Raw genomic sequence first — 23982 nt, forward strand, 5'->3', positions numbered from 1 at the left:
ATTGCTAATAGTATAGCTTACATGTAACTCTTGTTTTACTGTCCAAAAACTTTCATAGCCTCACTGGCGTGATATAATTAACAGCAAAATATTCAAATCACTTTCTTAACATGCGAAACAATTAAAATTCTAACCTTTTTTTAGCAGTTTATAAGGTTAAAGGGATTTTTCAAGACAAAAAGAAATATTTTATGGGCAGAGAAGGGACTCAAAAAAAGCCGAACAACTTACTCACTAAATGGCCCCCTGGTCCAGCACAGCCATTCTGGTCTCTGCTTCTTAGCTCCCATAAGCTCCTGCAGCAGTCACATGTCTTTCATTGGTCACTGGCTTCAGTAGTTATTAGGCTTGCTACCTTTCTTACCAAGAAATACTATCAAAGGCAAAAAAGGCATGGTTTGATAGTATGGCCTAACACAATGTGATTTTTCCTGTTATTCCACTTATGAATAAAACGACAACTGGGTATCACCATTCTTATATTTTGGGGATATGTTTGAAAGCCTTTCGTACCAAGGTGCCAGCCACAAATGTTTTCTGTATTGTGTGGCCAGTCGGCAATGGCCCCGTAATGAAGCACCAGCCACAGACAACACATATTGGCGCACTGATGCTGACATCTTCCTAAAAATGCACAGGTTGTGTGGAGGCTACTTATGACCTACTGTAGTCAGCGGCGAGCATAGAATGTATTGGGCCTCATAGCAAACTCAGAATCGGGTCCCCAACAAAAATGTATATTCTATAACATAACTTGTATAACATAGCAGGCTTAGACACAGTGACTCAGCTCAAGTGTTTCTTTAATTAATTAAGTCACCATAAAAAAGTCAGATAGCAGTTCTACATATGATGTAGTGATAGTGATTACAGTGCAGTTATCTCAAGTAATCACACGTGATTTCCTCTGATCAAGGATATCTGTTTTTGCTTTTCTTCTCTATATGGGTCAAGATCGTCATTACTCCGCTCTGCACACTGCACCCCAGCCTGCCGCTACTACCAATTAACCCTCCCATAGTACTAGTGCTAGTCTCTGTGGCTCCCACATAGTAACAGTGCTCCCCATTGGGGCCCCCACTTAGTAACAGTGCTCTCCTTTGCGGCCCCAACTTAGTAACAGTGCTCCTCTCTGTGGATCCCACTTAGTAATACTGAGATAATACTCAGATATTTGTAGACAGCTATTAAATCTTCTCTCAGCCTTCTTTTTTGCAAGTTAAACATTCCCAGATCCTTTAACTGTTCCTCATAGGACATGATGTGGAGACCGCTCACTATCTTGGTAACTCTTCTCTGAACTTGCTCCAGTTTGTCTATGTCTTTTTTAAAGTGGGGTGCCCAGAACTTGACACAGTTTTCCAGATGAGGTCTGACTAAAAAAGAGTAGAGGGGGATAATTACCTCACCTGATCTAGACTCTATGCTTCTCTTAATACATCCCAGAATTGTGTTTGTCTTTTTGTCTGCTGCATCACATTGTTGACTCGATTTTATGATCGATTAATATACTTAAGCCCAATTCCTCCCATTCTGTATGTGCTTTTTTCATTTTTTTCCCCAGATGTAGGACTTTCCTTTCTCCTTGTTAAATACCATTCTGTTAGTCGTCGCCCACTGCTCAAGCTTTTTTAGATCTTTTTGAATACTCTCTGTCTCTTCCCTAGTGTTAACTATCCCTTCCAGCTTTGTGCCATCGGCAATTTTGATCAGTTTACCATCAATTTCCTCCTCCAGATCATTTATAAAAATGTTGAACAATACTGGGCCTAGGACAGAGCCTTGTGGTACTCCACTTGATACATTGTTCCACTTGGATTTGTAGCCATTTATGACCACTCTTTGAGTACGATCACTCAGCCAGTTTTGAATGCACCTAACAGTTGTCTTGTCAATCCCGTATTTGGTCATTTTTTCAATAAGTATGGTATGACATACTTTGTCAAATGCTTTACTAAAGTCAAGATATACTATATCCACCGCATTTCCCTGATCAACCCAGTTGGTGATTCTATCATAGAAGGAAATTAGATTCATCTGGCATGAGTTGTTTGTTACAAACCCATGCTGGCTCTGGTTAATTACTCTATTTTTATACAAGTACTTGCATACATGCTGTTTAATAATTTGTTCAAAGATCTTTCCCGGTATAGAAGTCAGGCTCACAGGCATGTAGTTTCCTGGATCCACTTTCTTCATTTTTTTGAAGATAGGGACAACATTTGCCCTTTTCCAATCTTCTGGGACTTCTCCTGTTCTCCAGGAATTTTCAAAGATTATGGCAAGTGGCTCAGCAATTACCTCTGCTGCTTCCTTTCGTATCATAGGATATAATTCATCTGGACCTTGAGACTTGAATTAATTTAAGTTAGCTAAATGTTCCCTCACCATCTCTCTGCTTATAGATAGCCTGCATTTTATCCGCCAAATAGCACAGGGAAGATCAGCTGATGTTGCAACTACTTTCTAAGAGAAAACAGATACAAAATAGGAATTTAAAAGTTCAGCCTTCTCAACATCATTCTTAACCAATTCACCATTTTCATCTTGTAAGCATTCAGTAGCATCTTTGACTTTTCTTTTGTTTTTGACATACCCCCAAAATCCTTTTTATTGTTTTGGCCTCTGTGGCAAGCCTTGATTCATTATTAGCTTTAGTTTTTCTAAAACTTGTCCTACAGTTTCTGCAGACCGCATTATAACCTGCATTCTTTTATTCCCCCAATAGCACAGGAAAGATCAGTTGTGGCACAGGCCGCTGGCTGTGATTACTGGCCAGGGCAGTGGACTATTTGCAAGGTCTTAACAATAGTAGTGGAACTGCAATGACACACAGCCATTGAACTGAAGTGCTCAAGTGACTGCTGCAAGAACTTTTGGGATTGAGGGGCTATTTAATGGGTAAATAGTGTTTTTATTATTTCAATCTTTGCTAATAATTTCTTTTGTTTGGGTAAGCCCGTTTATGGTAATTGAATATCTGTTGGCATTGATGGTAGCTTCGGCAGAGGTAAGTGTTGAGGATCTTGCATTTCTCATAAATTTCCTTTAAAACATATGCCTATAATCTCAAGATGGTTTTGTAAGCTGAGGGGAAACAGCAAGTTCTGGAATAGCATGGAAATGATGGACGGAGGCACAATGAAGTTCTTTACAGCACATCAATGATACTGTACATATTTACATATTCAGGGCTCAGTCAGATGGGCGTTTTTTCGCGCGATTTGCGCATGCGCATGCGTCCGGCGATTTTATAAAACCATTGCTTTGCAATAGTATCGGACACATGAGTGCTTTTTATGCGCTCGTCCGATAAATTATAGAACAGGAATCGCAGATCGCACCTATCTACGATCTGCGATTCCTGTTCTCTTCTCTATACGCGCTCAATGGGGCCGGCGGCAGCAGCGCCGACCCCATTGAGAACATATAGTAGACAAATCATTCTCCTCTGCCACAGCTGTTACAGCTGTGGCAGGAGAAGAATGATGTTTGCCCATTGAATTCAATGGAGCCGGCAATACAGCCGGCTCCATTGAAAGCAATGGGCTGCCGGCGATCGCGGGAGGAATTTTTGGGAAGGGCTTAAATATATAAGCCCTTCCCTGAAATTCATCCAGAAATGTGTAAAAACAAAAAAGAAATATATACTCACCTTGTCCCGGCAGACGGAGTTCAGCCGCGGCCGGCGGCAGTTCTCCTGAACTGCTCAGAGTAGTATTAAGCAGCCGGGGATTTAAAATCCCCGCCTGCTAAATGAGCTGCCTCTGATTGGTCACAGCCTGACCAATCAGAGGCAGCTCTCACTCACACCCATTCATGAATTCATGAATGGGTGAGTGAGTGCTGCCTCTGATTGGCTCAGCGCAGGGACCAATCAGGGGCAGCTCTCACTCACACCTATTCATGAATTCATGAATGGGTGTGAGTGAGAGCTGCCTCTGATTGGTCAGGCTGTGACCAATCAGAGGCAGCTCATTCTCTGAGCAGTTCAGGAGAACTGCCGCCGGCCGCAGCTGAACTCCATCTGCCAGACAAGGTGAGTATATATATTTTTTTTGTTTTTACACATTTCTGGATGAATTTCAGGGAAGGGCTTATATATTTAAGCCCTTCCCGAAAATTCATCCCGCGATCGCCCGCAGCGCATTGCTTTCAATGGAGCCGGCTGTATTGCCGGCTCCATTGAATTCAATGCGCTGGACAGCTCTGGCCCGTTTCTATTGAAACGCGGCTAGGAGCAGTATTTTCGGGCGATTTTTCGGCCCCCGGTAACGTGATTTGCGGATGTGCATCCGTCATGCGATCCGCAAATCGCGGGAAAAAACGCCCGTGTGACTAAGGCCTCACACTCAATGGGAGGAGGGCACATCACCTTAACCATTAATTCAGAAGCAAGTCACAGGCCTTATTGCCAGAAGTGTTAACATACATACACAGTCTCTATTGTCTACCAGCCAATTGTCTACCTCTATTGTCTACCTCCTTGATACAGTCTTGACAACATTCCTTAGGCGTATTCATGAGCATGCTTGGAGTGCAGAAAACATTCCCCGGCTGTTCATCATTACTGGAGCACACACAGAGAATATTCAGAGTGTGCTAGCTGTGCACCATCCAAAAGCAGGTTTAAAAGCAAAGCATCAAAATGGCGGCGCCCAGTGCAATAGTATTTTTTAATGGTGCTATTTAATGTACTATATAATGTACTGAAAAACTTTTTAAAAATTCTAAGGGTGAGTAAAATGAAAAATAAAACGACATTCCGCTATCTTTCAGTGCGTCTTGTTTCTACGGCGCACAAACTGCAACAAAAACGACATGATAACTTTATTCTATGTGTCAGTACGATTGCTACAATACCAAATTTGTATAGGTTTTTTTTTTACTACACTATTCTTTTTTTCAAAGAAATTTAATTTTTTTCAATTATTTTCTGCCGCCATCTTGTGTACGCAATAACTTTTTTATTTTTCCTGTCGACGTAGTTCAGCAATGGCTCATTTTTTGCGGGATGTCCTGTAGTTTCTGTTAGTACAAATTCGGAATACGTACGACTTTTTGATCACTTTTTATTGTGTTTTTTTCTGGGAGACAGGGTGACTGAAAAAGTGCATTTCTGGCGCTCTTTATTTTTTTTTTTCGGACGACGGGAAAAATAATGTGCTACTTTAATAGATCGGACTTTTACAGATGCAGCGATACCAAATATGTATTTTTATTTTATTATTTAGACTTTATAATTATAGATATGGCAAAAGGGGGATGATTTAAAGTTTTATAACTTTTTTTTGTTGTTTTACAATTAAAAAAACTTTATTGCTCTTTACTTTACTTTACTTTTAAGTCCCCCTGGGGGACTACAATATGCGTTACTTTGATCGCTCCTGCAGTATGACGTAATGCTATAGCATTACGTCATACCGCATTCTGACAGGCAGCCTATCAAGCCACCCCACGGGGATGGCTTGATAGGCAGTCTCTCAAGGCAGCCCTGGGGCCTTTCAGAAGGCCCTCGGCAGCCATGACACCTGCACGGCTCCCTCCGAATGGCCGATCGCGACTATTGCCCGCGGGTGTCAGCTGTACTAAGCAGCTGATGCCCGCGCTGTATACAGAGAAGTTGCCCAGCGACCTCTCTGCATACATGCCCCGACGCTCCAGGATTTAAATGTATGTCCTGGAGCGGGAAGGGGTTAAAATGGATGCAAAAGCAGCACCGATGTAGCAGTCAGGAGCAATTTCTCTCTGATGATTAAAAGCATGTACCGACTGATGACAGAAGCATGCAGAAGTTATTTTGTTGCTTCACTGCAGATTTTTTAATTTAACAAATGATCATTAATGTTCAGCTTGTTGCTATTAATGGACAATAATTAACAATAACCAGTTACATCTGCTTCAAATGTCTGCTTACATGATGTGTGATCTGGCTGTTGGCGTTCGATGTGTCCATCTGCTGGATCATGAGCGCTGTGCACTCCAGCAGGTCACATGATTCACTCTATGATGCGAGCGGAGAAAAAAGTGCAGCATGCTCTACTTTGCTGCGGATTCCACGTGGACAGTCTTCATTGAAGTCAACGTTTCTGCTCTTCATTCTTAGGAATCCACTGTGCACTATTTGTTCCCATCCTGATCACAAACCTTTTGTTTGCTGTTTCTACTACATTTCCCATAATCCCTTTGGCTGCATCTCAGACTGTACATTATTCTCCTCCCACACCTCATGACTTCAAATCCCCGACAACCACATATATAATCATCTTGCAGGAAACATTACCAGGACGTTTCTATACAAAGATAAAAATTCCCAGGGTGAAATCAGATGAAGTCATCTGGGGAGTTATATGACATCATTCATAAGCTATATGTGGTGCTTCCTTCGATATAGATTATAAATAGAGATGAGCGAGCACCAAAATGCTCGGGTGCTCGTTACTCGGGACGAAATTTTCGCGATGCTCGAGGGTTCGTTTCGAGTAACGAACCCCATTGAAGTCAATGGGCGACCGGAGCATTTTTGTATTTCGCCGATGCTCGCTAAGGTTTTCATGTGTGAAAATCTAGGCAATTCAAGAAAGTGATGGGAACGACACAGAAACGGATAGGGCAGGCGAGGGGCTACATGTTCGGCTGCATCTCAAGTTCACAGGTCCCACTATTAAGCCACAATACCGGCAAGAGTGGGCCCCCCCCCCCTCCCAACAATTTTTACTTCTGAAAAGCCCTCATTAGCATGGCATACCTTTGCTAAGCACCACACTAGCTACAACAAAGCACAATCACTGCCTGCATGACACTCCGCTGCCACTTCTCCTGGGTTACATGCTGCCCAACCCCCCTCCCCCCTGCATGACGCAGTGTCCACAGCGCACACCAAACTGTCCCTGCGCAGCCTTCAGCTGCCCTCATGCCACACCACCCTCATGTCTATTTATAAGTGTGTCTGCCATGAGGAGGAACTGCAGGCACACACTGCAGAGGTTGGCACGGCTAGGCAGCGACCCTCTTAAAAAGTGGTGGGGCGATAGCCCACAATGCTGTACAGAAGCAATGAGAAATCCAATCCTTTGCCACCTCCATCAGGAGCTGCACACGTGGGCATAGCAATGGGGAACCTATGTGCCACACACTATTCATTCTGTCAAGGTGTCTGTATGCCCCAGTCAGACTGGTAATATGTACCTTAACAGTAACCGCGTTGGTGGTAATGTGGTGGTGACTGCGGACCTAGTAGCACGGTTGTATTTTGTTGGCTTTCGGAATGTGGCCAGGATTAAGTGGGCCGTGGCGGGGGGATGGTGGGGGGGCTCTCTTGTTGTGTCGGTAAAGGTGAAAATCTTGGACTGCCACCAGACGAACCAATGCAAAGGCATTTGCCAAGAATGTTTTCATTGTTGGAGGAGGAGGGGGATGTATTTGAGGCACTACGTGTCCTCTCCACGTGTCCGTGGTTATAAGCACCTTAACAGTAACCGCGTTGGTGGGAAATGGCCTCGCCGCCATCATGTCTTTGGGAAGCCTCTGTTTCCACACCCCAGAGACATACCATTAGCAGCGGTATAGGCAGAGCCCAGAATTCGTAACATTTCAGCCGTAGCATTAGGACAGGCCCCACTAACATATCACTAGCAGCATTATAGGGGGAGCACAGTATTAGTTCCATTTCAGTAATAGTAGCACTCAAGACAGGCCCCAGTAACAATTCCGAAGCAGCAGTATAGTGGGAGCGCAGTCTTCGTTCCATTTCAGTAATAGTAGCACTCAAGACAGGCCCCAGTAACAATTCCGAAGCAGCAGTATAGGAGGAGCATAGTCTAAGTTCCATTTAAGTAATAGTAGCAGCCTACACAGGCCCCAGGAACAATTCCGAAGCAGCAGTATAGTGGGAGCGCAGTCTTAGTTCCATTTCAGTAGCTGCAGTATAGCCAAGGCCCAAGTTACATTTATGTAGCTAAAGTGTAGGCCAACCGCACACACCTTTCTGTACCATGAGTGCAGGCGAAGAACATAGAAATTGCTATGATTACACTGTAGGTGAGGGCCCAAAAAAATTGGTGTACCAACAGTACTAATGTACCTCAGTAAAAATTGGCCATGCCCCACCAAGATGGCAGGTGAAACCCATTAATCGCTTTGGTTAATGTGGCTTAAGTGGTAACTAGGCCTGGAGGCAGCCCAGTTGAACGAAAAATTGGTTCAAGTTAAAGTTCCAACGCTTTTAAGAGCATTGAAACGTATAAAAAATGTTTAGAAAAATTATATGAGTGAGCCTTGTGGCCCTAAGAAAAATTGCCCGTTCAGCGTGATTACGTGAGGTTTCAGGAGGAGGAGCAGGAGGAGGAATATTATACACAGATTGATGAAGCAGAAATGTCCCCGTTTTGGATAGTGAGAGAGAACTATGCTTCCATCCGCGGGTGCAGCCTACGTATTGCTTAGGTATCGCTGCTGTCCGCTGGTGGAGAAGAGAAGTCTGGGGAAATCCAGGCTTTGTTCATCTTGATGAGTGTTAGCCTGTCGGCACTGTCGGTTGACAGGCGGGTACGCTTATCTGTGATGATTCCCCCAGCCGCACTAAACACCCTCTCCGACAAGACGCTAGCCGCAGGACAAGCAAGCACCTCCAGGGCATACAGCGCTAGTTCAGGCCACGTGTCCAGCTTCGACACCCAGTAGTTGTAGGTGGCAGAGGCGTCACGGAGGACGGTCGTGCGATCGGCTACGTACTCCCTCACCATCCTTTTACAGTGCTCCCGCCGACTCAGCCTTGACTGGGGAGCGGTGACACAGTCTTGCTGGGGAGCCATAAAGCTGTCCAGGCCCTTAAAGACTGTTGCACTGCCTGGGCTGTACATGCTGCTCGATCTCCGCACCTCCCCTGCTACCTGGCCCTCGGAACTGCGCCTTCTGCCACTAGCGCTGTCGGATGGGAATTTTACCATCAGCTTGTCCGCCAGAGTCCTGTGGTATAGCAACACTCTCGAATCCCTTTCCTCTTCGGGAATGAGAGTGGGAAGGTTCTCCTTATAGCGTGGGTCGAGCAGTGTGTACACCCAGTAATCCGTAGTGGCCAGAATGCGTGTAACGCGAGGGTCATGAGAAAGGTATCCTAACATGAAGTCAGCCATGTGTGCCAGGGTACCTGTACGCAACACATGGCTGTCCGCACTAGGAAGATCACTTTCAGGATCCTCCTCCTCCTCCTCAAGCCATACACGCTGAAATGATGACAGGCAAGCAGCATGGGTACCGTCAGCAGTGGGCCAAGCTGTCTCTTCCCCCTCCTCCTCATCCTCCTCATGCTCCTCCTCCTCCTCCTGAACGCGCTGAGATATAGACAGGAGGGTGCTCTGACTATCCAGCGACATACTGTCTTCCCCCGCCTCTGTTTCCGAGTGCAAAGCGGCTGCCTTTATGGTTTGCAGGGAACTTCTCAAGATGCATAGCAGAGGAATGGTGATGCTAATGATTGCAGCATCGCCGCTCACCACCTGGGTAGACTGCTCAAAGTTTCGAAGGACCTGGCAGATGTCTGCCAACCAGGCCCACTCTTCTGAAAAGAATAGAGGAGGCTGACTCCCACTGCGCCGCCCATGTTGGAGTTGGTATTCCACTATAGCTCTACGCTGCTCATAGAGCCTAGCCAACATGTGGAGCGTAGAGTTCCACCGTGTGGGCACGTCGCACAGCAGTCGGTGCACTGGCAGATTAAACCGATGTTACAGGGTGCGCAGGGTGGCAGCGTCCGTGTGGGACTTGCGGAAATGTGCGCAGAGCCGGCGCACCTTTACGAGCAGGTCTGACAAGCGTGGGTAGCTTTTCAGAAAGCGCTGAACCACCAAATTAAAGACGTGGGCCAGGCATGGCACATGCGTGAGGCTGCCGAGCTGCAGAGCCGCCACCAGGTTACGGCCGTTGTCACACACGACCATGCCTGGTTGGAGGCTCAGCGGCGCAAGCCAACGGTCGGTCCGCTATGTCAGACCCTGCAGCAGTTCGTGGGCCGTGTGCCTCCTATCTCCTAAGCTGAGTAGTTTCAGCACGGCCTGCTGACGCTTGCCCACCGCTGTGCTGCCACGCCGCGCGACACCGACTGCTGGCGACGTCCTGCTGCTACTGACACATCTCGATTGCGAGACAGAGGTTGAGGAGTAGGAGGAGGGTGCTTTAGTGGAGGAAGCATACACCGCCGAACATACCACCACCGAGCTGGGGCCCGCAATTCTGGGGGTGGGTAGGACGTGAGCGGTCCCAGGCTCTGACTCTGTCCCAGCCTCCACTAAATTCACCCAATGTGCCGTCAGGGAGATGTAGTGGCCCTGCCCGCCTGTGCTTGTCCACGTGTCCGTAGTTAAGTGGACCTTGCCACTAACCGCATTGGTGAGGGCGCGTACAATGTTGCGGGAGACGTGGTCGTGCAGGGCTGGGACGGCACATCGGGAAAAGTAGTGGCGACTGGGAACTGAGTAGCGCGGGGCCGCCGCCGCCATCATAGCTTTGAAAGCCTTCGTTTCCACAACCCTATACGGCAGCATCTCAAGGCTGATAAATTTGGCTATGTGGACGGTTAACGATTGAGCGTGCGGGTGCGTGGCGGCATACTTGCACTTGCGCTCCAACACTTGCGCTAGCGACGGCTGGACTGTGCGGTGCGAGACATTGGTGGATGGGGCCGAGGACAGCGGAGGTGAGGGTGTGGGTGCAGGCCAGGAGACGGTAGTGCCTGTGTCCTGAGAGGGGGGTTGGATCTCAGTGGCAGGTTGGGGCACAGGGGGAGAGGCAGCGGTGCAAACCGGAGGCGGTGAACGGCCTTCGTCCCACCTTGTGGGGTGCTTGGCCATCATATGTCTGCGCATGCTGGTGGTGGTGAGGCTGTTGGTGGTGGCTCCCCGGCTGATCTTGGCGCGACAAAGGTTGCACACCACTGTTCGTCGGTCGTCAGGCGTCTCTGTGAAAAACTGCCAGACCTTAGAGCACCTCGGCCTCTACAGGGTGGCATGGCGCGAGGGTGCGCTTTGGGAAACAGTTGGTGGATTATTCGGTCTGGCCCTGCCTCCACCCCTGGCCACCGCACTGCCTCTTGCAACCTGCCCTGCTGCTGCCCTTGCCTGCCCCTCTGAAGACCTGTCCTGAGTAGGCGTTGCACACCAGGTGGGGTCAGTCACCTCATCGTCCTGCTGCTCTTCCTCCGAATCCTCTGTGCGCTCCTCCCTCGGACTTACTGCCCTTACTACTACCTCACTGCAAGACAACTGTGTCTCATCGTCATCGTCCTCCTCACCCACTGAAAGGTCTTGAGACAGTTGCCGGAAGTCCCCAGCCTCATCCACCGGACCCCGGGAACTTTCGAATGGTTGTGCATCAGTGACGATAAACTCCTCTGGTGGGAGAGGAACCACTGCTGCCCAATCTGAGCAGGGGCCCGAGAACAGTTCCTGGGAGTGTTCCCGCTCCTGAGCAGGTGTCATTGTAGTGGAGTGAGGAGGCTGGGAGGAAGGAGGAGCAGCAGACAGAGGATTCGGATTTGCAGCACTGGACGGCGCAGAACTGTGGGTGGATGATAGCTTGCTCGAAGCACTTTCTGCCATCCATGACAGGACCTGCTCACACTGCTCATTTTCTAATAAAGGTCTCCCGCGTGGACCCATTAATTGGGCGATGAATGTGGGGACGCCAGAAACGTGCCTCTCTCCTAATCGCGCAGCAGTCGGCTGCGACACACCTGGATCAGGAGCTCGGCCTGTGCCCACACCCTCACTTGGGCCTACGCGTCCTCGGCCGCGTCCACGTCCTCTAGGCCTACCCCTACCCCTCAGCATGCTGTATTACCAGTGATTTCCAAGCCAGGAAAGAAATTGGCGCAAGCCTGCAGCCAAAATAGAATTTTTTCCCTTGTTTTTCAAAGGACAAGCCACACTGCGTGTATTCAATGAATACTACTAAGTTTAATAACTGTGTTGTGGCCCTGCAAATGTGTCAGAGAACTGCAGTGATGCAAAGTTATTCGCTCCAGCAGATCAGGGATTTCCCATGCAGGAAAGAAATTGGCGCAAGCCTGCAGCCAAAATAGAATTTTTTCCCTTGTTTTTCAAAGGACAAGCCACACTGCGTGTATTCAATGAATACTACTAAGTTTAATAACTGTGTTGTGGCCCTGCAAATGTGTCAGAGAACTGCAGTGATGCAAAGTTATTCGCTCCAGCAGATCAGGGATTTCCCATGCAGGAAAAAAATTGGCGCAAGCCTGCAGTAAAACGTAGCTGGCTGCGTCTGATTTTTTTTAACGTTCTGCACGCAGCACACACGTACCCAGAGCCCTGAGGACTGTCAGAGGCAGGCGAAATAGAATTTTTTCCCTTGTTTTTCAAAGGACAAGCCACACTGCGTCTATTCAATGAATAATGTATGTCTTCTGGCCCTGCCTACACAATTCTATCCCTGTAGTATTAATGCTGGGTGCAATGGTCTGCACAGCCGGTTTTGAGAAAAAAAAAAAAAAGCAACACTGCTAACAGCAGCCTGGACAGTACTGCACACGGATAGATGTGGCCCTAGAAAGGACCGTTGGGGTTCTTGAAGCCTACACTCACTGCTAACACTCTCCCTGCCTAACCACCACTTCTGTCCCTATTGCAGGGCGCAATGCTCTGCAGATCCAATTTTGAAAAAAAAATAAAAAATACAGTGCTAACACAGTACTGCACACGGTTAGATGTGGCCCTGAGAAGGACCGTTGGGGTTCTTGAAGCCTACACTAACTCCTAACGCTCTCCCTACAGCAGCTCCAGCACGATACCACTGTCCCTCAGCTAACTCACAAGGCATCTGAGGCGAGCCGCGGGAGGGGCCGAGTTTTATACTCGGGTGACATCAGATCTCCCCAGCCACTCACAGCAGGGGGGTGGTATAGGGCTTGAACATCACAGGGGGAAGTTGTAATGCCTTCCCTGTCTTTCAATTGGCCAGAAAAGCGCGCTAACGTCTCAGAGAGGAAACTGAAAGTAACCGGAACATTGCGTGGTACTCGTTACGAGTAACGAGCATCCCGAACACCCTAATAGTCGCACGAATATCAAGCTCGGACGAGTACGTTCGCTCATCTCTAATTATAAAGCATAAAATAGCAAGTTCTCAGCAGCACAGACCTTATAAACTCAGAGGAGTGAGGCAGTTCATGCAGAGCCCAAGGTACTATGAACCAATAGTCCCAGCTCAATCTAGAATGTAGAGAAAAGAGCAGCAGTCAGTTGGTGCAAAGATTCTAATCCAACATCTTTTATTCTTCTGAAACAAAAATTTACATAGTTTCAACCCAGTGAGGGTCTTTGTCAAGCTAACTAACATACATCATGGTGTAGAATATATATAAATCATATGCATCCCCAAACCAATACCCATACAGACAACACCCACAATCACCTGTATCCCATATTCCAATTATGTTTCTCTAGATCCAGTAGGGTGAGGGCATTGACATCATGCATCTCCAAAAGATTTTGCTGATCTTGCGTGATCCACAGCGTTATGTAGCAAGGACAATTCCACATAAAACACAATTTCATTTTGTAACATTGGTAAATCCAAAAGTCTGCTTCAAAGGTCCCTCCTCGCAAATTTCTTTAACTACTGTTCGCATATATTGTGTAATGGAGTCCCGTTGGCGGCACTGCGCATGGACGAGACTTACCAAGTCTCGCGCTATTACAAGTGCAACTGTGAGGTGCATAACACCGGTGCTAAATCAGCAGCATCGCACATGTACCCAAACCTAAACCACTCTCAACACTTTGTGCATGCCAGAATAACTGTGCATGCGTTTTACCACTGAGAACCACCAATGAGACACCGGAACATCTACAATTATCAGCACATATTTTATTAGACACAATATATGTATATATAAAACGGGCAAAAAGAGTATTCGACTGTTATAATCTTTTGTACCTTCTTTCTATAGATTTTAACACCCCAATAAAAAATAAAAATTGGAAACGAAAAAGGAAAGAAAAAGGAGAAAGAGGGAAAAAGGGGGAGAGAGGGCAAAATAGAGAGAAGGGGGGGGGGGATAAAAAGAGGAAAAAAGAAAAGAAAGAAAAAAATGTAAAAAAATATCTCTAAAGAAAAAAAAACCAAAAATAAGCAAAAGTGGAAAAAATTTTTTAGAAAAAGTTGGGAACAAATAAAGAAAGAGAAGGGATGAAAGAAAATTCACATCTTCTAACCAATTTTAGGATTTAGTACGATGCTGTATATACAAAAAATCAGAACCATTAATTAACATAGTCAGTGTCTTGAGACAGAACAGATACTTGAATATATCAAGGAGGTGGTGACAGGAGAGAGGTCAACGCTCCTCAACACCCATGAGGATCCTAGGGAGACACAAACATAATTATTAGAGATGAGCGAACGTACTCGTCCGAGCTTGATACTCGTTCGAGTATTAGCGTGTTCGAGATGCTCGTTACTCGAGACGAGTACCACGCGATGTTCGAGTTACTTTCACTTTCATCTCTGAGACGTTAGCGCGCTTTTCTGGTCAATAGAAAGACAGGGAAGGCATTACAACTTCCCCCTGCGACGTTCAAGCCCTATACCACCCCCCTGCAGTGAGTGGCTGGCGAGATCAGGTGTCACCCGAGTATAAAAATCGTCCCCTCCCGCGGCTCGCCACAGATGCATTCTGACAGAGATCAGGGACAGTGCTGCTGGTGCCGGAGCTGCTATAGGGAGAGCGTTAGGAGTTATTTTAGGCTTCAAGAACGCCAACGGTCCTTCTTAGGGCCACATCTAACCATGTGCAGTAGTGTGGAGGCTGCTTTTTGCAGTGTTGCACTTTTTTTTTTTTTTGTATATCGGCCGTGCAGAGCATTGCGTCCTGCAGTAATTTTACATTGTCCAGGGCCAATAGTGGTGAGGCAGGGACAGAAGACATATTTAGTGTATATGGGCAGTGGGCCTTTCCAAAAACATTTGGGAAAAAAAATCTATTTGGGCTGCCTGTGACCGTCCTCAGTGTACTGGGTCTCTGCTGGGGGTAGTTGTCCTAATTCATACGCAGCCAGCTGAGTGTTACAGCAGGCTTGCGCAAAATTCTTTCCTGCCTCTGTGTTGCCTCTTACATCACCGCTGTATTCCTGTCCACAAGTGTACTGGGTCTCTGCTGGGGGTAGTTGTCCTAATTCATACGCAGCCAGCTAAGTGTTACAGCAGGCTTGCGCAAAATTCTTTCCTGCCTCTGTGTTGCCTCTTACATCAGCGCTGTATTCCTGTCCACAAGTGTACTGGGTCTCTGCTGGGGGTAGTTGTCCTAATTCATACGCAGCCAGCTAAGTGTTACAGCAGGCTTGCGCAAAATTCTTTCCTGCCTCTGTGTTGCCTCTTACATCACCGCTGTATTCCTGTCCACAAGTGTACTGGGTCTCTGCTGGGGGTAGTTGTCCTAATTCATACGCAGCCAGCTAAGTGTTATAGCAGACTTGTGCAAAATTCTTTCCTGCCTCTGTGTTGCCTCTTACATCACCGCTGTATTCCTGTCCACAAGTGTACTGGGTCTCTGCTGGGGGTAGTTGTCCTAATTCATACGCAGCCAGCTAAGTGTTATAGCAGACTTGTGCAAAATTCTTTCCTGCCTCTGTGTTGCCTCTTACATCACAGCTGTATTCCTGTCCACAAGTGTACTGGGTTTCTGCTGGCGGTAGTTGTCCTAATTCATACGCAGCCAGCTAAGTGTTACAGCAGGCTTGTGCAAAATTCTTTCCTGCCTCTGTGTTGCCTCTTACATCACCTCTGTATTCCTGTCCACAAGTGTACTGGGTCTCTGCTGGGGGTAGTTGTCCTAATTCATACGCAGCCAGCTAAGTGTTACAGCAGGCTTGCGCAAAATTCTTTCCTGCCTCTGTGTTGCCTCTTACATCACCGCTGTATTCCTGTCCACAAGTGTACTGGGTCTCTGCTGGGGGTAGTTGTCCTAATTCATACGCAGCCAGCTAAGTGTTATAGCAGACTTGTGCAAAATTCTTTCCTGCCTCTGTGTTGCCTCTTACATCACAGCTGTATTCCTGTCCACAAGTGTACTGTGTCTCTGCTGGGGGTAGTTGTTCTAATTCATACGCAGCCAGCTAAGTGTTACAGCAGGCTTGCGCAAAATTCTTTCCTGCCTCTGTGTTGCCTCTTACATCACCGCTGTATTCCTGTCCACAAGTGTACTGCGTCTCTGCTGGGGGTAGTTGTCCTAATTCATACGCAGCCAGCTAAGTGTTACAGCAGGCTTGCGCAAAATTCTTTCCTGCCTCTGCTGTGCGTTCCGTAAGCGAAGTCAGCCTCCAACCACAGGCCAATAAGCGGCACATTTAATTACAGCATTATGTTTCTGCACTACTGGTAATACACCATGCTGAGGGGTAGGGGTAGGCCTAGAGGACGTAGACGCGGCCGAGGATGCGGAGGCCCAAGTCAGGGTGTGGGCACAGGCCGAGCTCCTGATCCAGGTGTATCGCAGCCGACTGCTGCGGGATTAGGAGAGAGGCACGTTTCTGGCGTCCCCACATTCATCTCACAATTAATGGGTCCACGCGGTAGACCTTTATTAGAAAATGAGTAGTGTGAGCAGGTCCTGTCGTGGATGGCAGAAAGTGCATCCAGCAATCTATCGACCGCCCAGAGTTCTGCGCCGTCCACTGCTGCAACTCTGAATCCTCTGGCTGCTGCTCCTCCTTCCTCCCAGCCTCCTCACTCCATTACAATGACACATTCTGAGGAGCAGGCAGACTCCCATGAACTGTTCCCGGGCCCCTGCCCAGAATGGCCAGCAATGGTTACTCTCCCACCAGAGGAGTTTGTCGTGACCGATGCCCAACCTTTGGAAAGTTCCCGGGGTCCGGGGGATGAGGCTGGGGACTTCCGGCAACTGTCTCAAGAGCTTTCAGTGGGTGAGGAGGACGATGACGATGAGACACAGTTGTCTATCACTGAGGTAGTAGTAATTGGAGTAAGTCCGAGGGAGGAGCGCACAGAGGATTCGGAGGAAGAGCAGCAGGACGATGAGGTGACTGACCCCACCTGGTTTGCTACGCCTACTGAGGACAGGTCTTCAGAGGGGGAGGCAAGTGCAGCAGGGCAGGTTGGAAGAGGCAGTGCGGTGGCCAGGGGTAGAGATAGGGCCAGACCGAATAATCCACCAACTGTTTCCCAAAGCGCCCCCTCGCGCCATGCCACCCTGTAGAGGCCGAGGTGCTCAAAGGTCTGGCAGTTTTTCACTGAGAGTGCAGACGACCGACGAACAGTGGTGTGCAACCTTTGTCGCGCCAAGATCAGCCGGGGAGCCACCACCACCAGCCTCACCACCACCAGCATGCGCAGACATATGATGGCCAAGCAACCCACAAGGTGGGACGAAGGCCGTTCACCGCCTCCGGTTTGCACCGCTGCCTCTCCCCCTGTGCCCCAACCTGCCACTGAGATCCAACCCCCCTCTCAGGACACAGGCACTACCGTCTCCTGGCCTGCACCCACACCCTCACCTCCGCTGTCCTCGGCCCCATCCACCAATGTCTCTCAGCGCACCGTCCAGCCGTCGCTATCACAAGTGTTGGAGCGCAAGCGCAAGTACGCCACCACGCACCCACACGCTCAAGCATTAAGCGTGCACATAGCCAAATTTATCAGCCTTGAGATGCTGCCGTATAGGGTTGTGGAAACGGAGGCTTTCAAAGGTATGATGGCGGCGGTGGCCCCGCGCTACTCATTTCCCAGTCGCCACTACTTTTCCCGATGTGCCGTCCCAGCCCTGCACGACCACGTCTCCCGCAACATTGTACGCGCCCTCACCAACGCAGTTACTGCCAAGGTCCACTTAACAATGGACATGTGGACAAGCACAGGCGGGCAGGGCCACTATATCTCCCTGACGGCACATTGGGTGAATTTAGTGGAGGCTGGGACAGAGTCAGAGCCTGGGACCGCTCACGTCCTACAACCCCCAGAATTGCGGGCCACAGCTCGGTGGTGGTATCTGCGGCGGTGTATGCTTCCTCCACTAAACCACCCTCCTCCTCCTACGCAACCTCTGTCTCGCAATCAAGATGTGTCAGCAGCAGCACGTCGCCAGCAGTCGGTGTCGCGCGGCGTGGCAGCACAGCGGTGGGCAAGCGTCAGCAGGCCGTGCTGAAACTACTCAGCTTAGGAGAGAAGAGGCACACGGCCCACAAACTGCTGCAGGGTCTGACAGAGCAGACCGACCGCTGGCTTTCGCCGCTGAGCCTCCAACCGGGCATGGTCGTGTGTGACAACGGCCGTAACCTGGTGGCGGCTCTGCAGCTCGGCAGCCTCACGCACGTGCCATGCCTGGCCCACGTCTTTAATTTGGTGGTTCAGCGCTTTCTGAAAAGCTACCCACGCTTGTCAGACCTGCTCAGAAAGGTGCACCGGCTCTGTGCACATTTCCGCAAGTCCCACACGGATGCTGCCACCCTGCGCACCCTGCAACATCGGTTTCATCTGCCAGTGCACCGACTGCTGTGCGACGTGCCCACACGGTGGAACTCTACGCTCCACATGTTGGCCAGGCTCTATGAGCAGCGTAGAGCTATAGTGGAATACCAGCTCCAACATGGGCGGCGCAGTGGGAGTCAGCCTCCTCAATTCTTTACAGAAGAGTGGGCCTGGTTGGCAGACATCTGCCAGGTCCTTCGAAACTTTGAGGAGTGTACCCAGATGGTGAGCGGCGATGCTGCAATCATTAGCATCACCATTCCTCTGCTATGCCTCTTGAGAAGTTCCCTGCAAAGCATAAAGGCAGACGCTTTGCGCTCGGAAACAGAGGCGGGGGAAGACAGTATGTCGCTGGATAGTCAGAGCACCCTCCTGTCTATATCTCAGCGCGTTGAGGAGGAGGAAGAGGAGCATGAGGAGGATGAGGAGGAGGGGGAAGAGACAGCTTGGCCCACTGCTGAGGGTACCCATGCTGCTTGCCTCTCATCCTTTCAGCGTGTATGGCCTGAGGAGGAGGAGGAGGATCCTGAAAGTGATCTTCCTAGTGAGGACAGCCATGTGTTGCGTACAGGTACCCTGGCACACATGGCTGACTTCATGTTAGGATGCCTTTCTCGTGACCCTCGCGTTACACGCATTCTAGCCACTACGGATTACTGGTCTTACACACTGCTCGACCCACGGTATAAGGAGAACCTTTCCACTCTCATACACGAAGAGGAAAGGGGTTCGAGAGTGATGCTATACCACAAGACCCTGGCGGACAAACTGATGGTAAAATTCCCATCCGCAGTTCCGAGGGCCAGGTAGCAGGTGGGGCGCAGAGATCAGGCAGCATGTACAGCACAGGCAGGGGAACACTCTCTAAGGCCTTTGACAGCTTTCTGGCTCCCCAGCAAGACTGTGTCACCGCTACCCAGTCAAGGCTGAGTCGGCGGGAGCACTGTAAAAGGATGGTGAGGGAGTACGTAGCCGATCGCACGACCGTCCTCCGTGACGCCTCTGCCCCCTACAACTACTGGGTGTCGAAGCTGGACACGTGCCCTGAACTCGCGCTGTATGCCCTGGAGGTGCTTGCTTGTCCTGCGGCTAGCGTCTTGTCAGAGAGGGTGTTTAGTGCGGCTGGGGAAATCATCACGGATAAGCGTACCCGCCTGTCAACCGACAGTGCCGACAGGCTTACACTCATCAAGATGAACAAAGCCTGGATTTCCCCAGACTTCTCTTCTCCACCAGCGGACAGCAGCGATACCTAAACAATACGTAGGCTGCACCCGCGGATGGAAGCATTGTTCTCTATCACCATCAAAAACGTGGACCTTTTAGCTTTATCAATCTGTGTATAATATTCATCCTCCTGCTCCTCCTCCTGAAACCTGACGTAATCACGCCGAACGGGCAATTTTTCTTAGGCCCACAAGGCTCAGTCATATAATTTTTGTAAACAATTTTTATACGTTTCAATGCTCATTAAAGCGTTGAAACTTGCACCTGAACCAATTTTTATTTTAACTGGGCTGCCTCCAGGCCTAGTTACAAATTAAGCCACATTAACCAAAGCGATTAATGGGTTTCACCTGCCCTCTTGGTTGGGCATGGGCAATTTTTCTGACGTATATTAGTACTGTTGGTACACCAATTTTTTGGGGCCTTCGCCTACAGTGTAATCCAATTAATTTTTTGCCCAACTGCATTAAAGCTGATGTTACATCAGCTGTGTTGGGCACTGCAATGGGATATATTTATGTACCGCCGGTGGGTTCCAGGGAGCCACCCATGCTGTGGGTCCACAGGGAGTTGTAACTACATGTGTCTACTTCTAAAGAACCCCAGTCTGACTGGGGCATGCAGTGTGGGCCGAAGCCCACCTGCATTAAACATGACATTACCTCAGCTGTGCTTGGCAATGCAATGGGATATATTTATGTACCGCCGGTGGCTTCCTGGCACCCACCCATGCTGTCGATTCACACGGAGTTGTAACTGCATGTGTCTACTTCTAAAGAACCCCAGTCTGACTGGGGCATGCAGTGTGGGCCGAAGCCCACCTGCATTAAACATGACATTACTACCTCAGCTGTGATGGGCACTGCAATGGGATACATTTATGTACAGCCGGTGGGTTCCAGGGAGCCACCCATGCTGTGGGTGCACACGGAATTCCCATTGCGGATTTGTACCTGCCTGTGACTATTTATTAAAAAAAACGCGGTCTGACTGGGGCATGCAGACACCTTGACAGAATGAATAGTGTGTGGCACATAGGTTCCCCATTGCTATGCCCACGTGTGCAGCTCCTGATGGAGGTGGCACAGGATTGGATTTCTCATTGCTTCTGTACAGCATTGTGGGCTATCGCCCCGCCCCTTTTAAAGAGGGTCGCTGCCTAGCCGTGCCAACACTCTGCAGTGTGTGCCTGTGGTTCCTCCTCATGGCAGACGCACTTATAAATAGACACGAGGGTGGTGTGGCATGAGTGCAGCTGAAGGCTGCGCAGGGACACTTTGATGTGCGCTGTGGACATTGCGTCGTGCGGGGGGGGGGGGGTTGGGCAGCATGTAACCCAGGAGAAGTGGCAGCGGAGTGTCATGCAGGCAGTGATTGTGCTTTGTTGGAGGTAGTGTGGTGCTTAGCTAAGGTATGCATTGCTAATGAGGGCTTTTCAGAAGTAAAAGTTGTTGGGAGGGGGGGGGGCCACTCTTGCTGCTATTGTGGCTTAATAGTGGGACCTGGGAACTTGAGATGCAGCCCAACATGTAGCCCCTCGCCTGCCCTATCCGTTGCTGTGTCGTTCCCATCACTTTCTTGAATTGCCCAGATTTTCACAAATGAAAACCTTAGCGAGCATCGGCGATATACAAAAATGCTCGGGTCGCCCATTGACTTCAATGGGGTTCGTTACTCGAAACGAACCCTCGAGCATCGCGATAATTTCATCCCGAGTAACGAGCACCCGAGCATTTTGGTGCTCGCTCATCTCTAATAATTATTAAAATTCAGATAAAAAAAATAACCCGATTTCATAATAAGCGTGTTTCATAGAGAAGATAGCATCAAGTCAATCATTAGATATGGGGTAGAACATTGTATTCAAGGTTTACACCTGACGGGTACAGAGTGTTCAGGTTATATATCCATCTAAGATCCTTCTTTTTTAGAAGGTTCATTCGGTCACCACCCCTGATGTTTGTGGGTATATAGTCAATGACTCTGAATTTAAGCTGACTAATTGTATGAATATTTTCTAGAAAGTGTTTTAGAAATTGGCAGGTTTTTGTTGCTATGTTAAATGATGCGTGATCTAATTTCCATTGTGGCCCCCCAATATTGAGGAGATCACATAGACAGATAATCATATAGACAACAAACGTGACCTGCAGGTATACCTATTGTGAATCCAAAATGTTTTCCCGGTCCAGGGATGATGAAACGTACTCCCTTTCAGTAAGTTGCTACAGCAAGAGCAGCTTAAGTAGGGATAATTTCCCTTTTCAGGCATTTTAAAAGCCCTCTTTTGTAACGCGTCATGGAGTACATAATAGGAATGGACCAATCTATCCTTGAAACTAGAACACCTTCTATATGCCATCATAGGTATTTCCTTAAAGGGGTTGTCCCGCGGCAGCAAGTGGGTCTATACACTTCTGTATGGCCATATTAATGCACTTTGTAATATACATTGTGCATTAATTATGAGCCATACAGAAGTTATAAAAAGTTTTTTACTTACCTGCTCCGTTGCTGGCGTCCTCGTCTCCATGGTGCCGACTAATTTTCGCCCTCCGATGGCCAAATTAGCCGCGCTTGCGCAGTCCTGGTCTTCTGCTCTCTTCAATGGAGCCGCTCGTGCAGAATGCAGGCTCCGTGTAGCTCCGCCCCATCACGTGCCGATTCCAGCCAATCAGGAGGCTGGAATCGGCAATGGACCGCACAGAAGAGCTGCGGTCCACGGAGGAAGAGGATTCCGGCGGCCATCTTCACAGGTAAGTATAGAAGTCACCGGAGCGCGGGGATTAAGGTAAGCGCTCCGGTAAGCTTTCTGTACGTCCCTGCATCGGGGTTGTCTCGCGCCGAACGGGGGGGGGGGGGTTGAAAAAAAAAAAACCCGTTTCGGCGCGGGACAACCCCTTTAAATTCATCCACATTTGCACATCCTTCTGCTAGTATGGGCTAGTATTTCCTCAAGATAATACCAATCTTCCCACTCAGCAGACAAAATGCGGATACAAATGGTATCCATTTCTGCTCATTCTGCTTCTCTTTCCAACAAGGTCTCCCTCTCTACATAGTGAATCCTCTGTAAAAAATCATCAATGAGGGACTTCGGGTATCTCTGAGTGGCAAATTTAATACACATTTCGTCCAATCTTTTATCTATCCACTCGTTATTCATGATCCGACGGACCCTAAGTAGCTAACTCCTGGGTAAGGAGTCAATTATACATCATGGATGACAGCTCTGGTAAAGAAGTCGGTTATTCCTATCTGTAGCCTTGGTAAATAAATCAGTTACAAAATGGTTTCCATTTTTGGATACCAAAACATCCAAAAATTGGATTTCATCGGTTGAGTACGCAATTATAAATCTCAGCTCGGCAAATATGTTATTAAATTCGTTTTGAAACCTTAGTAGGTCTACCTGAGAACCCTTCCAAATAAAGAAAATATTGTCTATGTATCTCCACCACTTCTGTACAAACTGCCAGAGTAGGCAGGTATACACAAACATCTCTTCAAAATAACTCATAAAGATGTTTGTATACGTAGGGGCCACATTGGACCCCATTGCTGTTCCCTGACATTGACGATAAAAACTTTTCTTAAAGACAAAAAAATTGTTACCAAGAATAAACTCCAAGAGATCTGTTACAAATTGTCTACAGCCAACCGATAAATCAGAGGTAGCCAAACAACTCCGTACTGCCTGTAACCCTCTTTCATGCGTTATGTTCATATATAAAGACACCATGTCTAGTGATCCTAGAATACTGTCTTCTGTGACCTCAACGTCACTGGCCCTTAACAAAAAATCTCCTAAATCCTGCACATATGACTCTATAGCAAATGTTCTCAATACTTTATTGAGAATCCGTGACACATTGCTGAATAGCAAATTTCTGCCTGATATTATAGGCCTACCAAGGGCATGTTGTATGTCTTTATGTATTTTCGGAAGAGTATATATGGTTGGTACAGTGGGGAATTCTACACATAAAAAAATCATACAGTTGTTGATCTATTATTCCATCATCTAGAGCAGGGGTGTCAAACTCATTTTCACCAAGGGCCACATCAGCCTTATGGTTGCCTTCAAAGGGCCGCTTCTAATTGTAAGACAGTAAAGTAAAAGTAAACCCCACAGTGGCCCGATTGGTAATAAGGTCCCCCATAGTGGCCAGTGACGCACGCCATTCTGCGCATACATACGAACGCCATTCTGCGCATACAGGCGCACGCCATTCTGCGCATACAGGCGCACGCCAT

At 48.2% G+C, this 23982-nt stretch overlaps 1 protein-coding gene across 1 annotated transcript in view; it reads left to right on the forward strand.

Annotated features, from left to right (window-relative positions):
• TMC3 (transmembrane channel like 3) overlaps positions 1-23982 on the forward strand; it is a 105510-nt gene that overhangs the window by 73107 nt on the left and 8421 nt on the right. The window lies entirely within an intron of this gene.

This window comes from Eleutherodactylus coqui, chromosome 2, assembly GCF_035609145.1.
Source record: "Eleutherodactylus coqui strain aEleCoq1 chromosome 2, aEleCoq1.hap1, whole genome shotgun sequence".
NCBI classification, from domain to species: Eukaryota; Metazoa; Chordata; class Amphibia; order Anura; family Eleutherodactylidae; genus Eleutherodactylus; species Eleutherodactylus coqui.